Genomic DNA, 1,479 nt, shown 5'->3' on the forward strand with positions numbered 1-1,479 from the left:
CCAAGGGAGTCTCAGAGCGGCTTGCAAACTCCTTTCCCTTCCCCTCCCCACAACAGACACCCTGTGAGGTAGAAGAAGAGGAGATTGGATTTATACCCCGCCCTTCACTACCCAAGGGAGTCTCAGAGCAGCTTGCAAACTCCTTTCCCTTCCCCTCCCCACAACAGACACCCTGTGAGGCAGGTGGGGCTGAGAGAGCTCTGACAGAAACGGCTGTTTTTCAAGAACAGCTGTGAGAGAACTTGTCACTGAAGAAGAGGAGATTGGATTTATACCCAATGGCCCTTCACTACCCAAAGGTGTCTCAGAGTGTCTTACAAACTTCTTCCCCTCCCCACAGCAGACAGACACCCTGTGAGGTAGGTGGGGCTGAGAGACTTAACTACGACAGCAAACTGGGGTTTCTCTAGGGTGGGGGCAGATAGGAAATGGCAGTTCATAATTGTCAATTCAACTGGGAGGTCTGGCCCCCGCTGATGGACCTCCTGATGGCCCCTGGGTGACACAGGGTGCTGGACTGGATGGGCCACTGACCTAATCCAACATGGCTCCTCTACTGTTCTTATGACGTGAGAGACACCCAGTAATGTGCCTGGATGTTAGGGTCTTTCATAGAATCTTCAAGATTGACACGACACAGGTAGGGTTGCCTCAAGATCTCCCAGAATTCTCCCATGATCTCCCGGTGGGGCCTCAAGACCTCCCAGAATTTAAACTAATTTCCTGAGGACAAAGTTCCGTTCCCCTGGAGGAAAGAACTGCTTTGGAGGGTGCATGATGCCCCACTGAAGTCCATTCCCTTCCCAAACCCTGCCCTCCGCAGGCTCCATGCCCAGATCTCCAGGAATCTCTGTACCCAGAGTTGATCACCTGAAAGGATGATGTAGTTACTTATTAGGCTTCAGCTAGGGCTATCTGAAGGAAATCATGTCTGGTGATCCCAGGCCCCCGGAAGGTAAAGCTTGCTGCGACCAGGGCCAGATCCTTCTCAGTGGCAGCCCCCACCTGGTGGAACGAGCTCCCAGAGATCAGGGCCCTGCGGGACCTTATGCAGTTCCGCAGGGCCTGCAAGACGGAGCTCTTCCACCAGGACTTTGATTAGGAGCCGCCGCTGCCACCACCACCACCAATGGTGGCGATACCATCGGGATTAGGAATCACCCTTGGAAGTTCCACCATAAATTGCATGGCACTGATAATGTGGGATTTGGCTTGAACTATCTACTGGACAGTGTCACCCCAATGGGGAGGATTTGAGAATGCCATCAAAACCACTCAAGACCATCTTGTTTACAGAAAGCACTTTATTATTGTATTGTTATTATTATTCATGGTTTTATTGTCTTATCTGGTTTTATGTATGGGCTCATGCCCCTTGTAAGCTGCCCTGAGCCCGCTAGCGGGGAGGGCAGGGTAAAAAATGCCTAAATAAATAAAATAAATGTCTGTCCGGATGAAAATCTGTGGCAAGTGTCACTG

The sequence above is a fragment of the Gekko japonicus genome, unplaced genomic scaffold (assembly GCF_001447785.1).
Source record: "Gekko japonicus isolate JY-2015 unplaced genomic scaffold, Gekko_japonicus_V1.1 scaffold1642, whole genome shotgun sequence".
NCBI lineage: Eukaryota > Metazoa > Chordata > Lepidosauria > Squamata > Gekkonidae > Gekko > Gekko japonicus.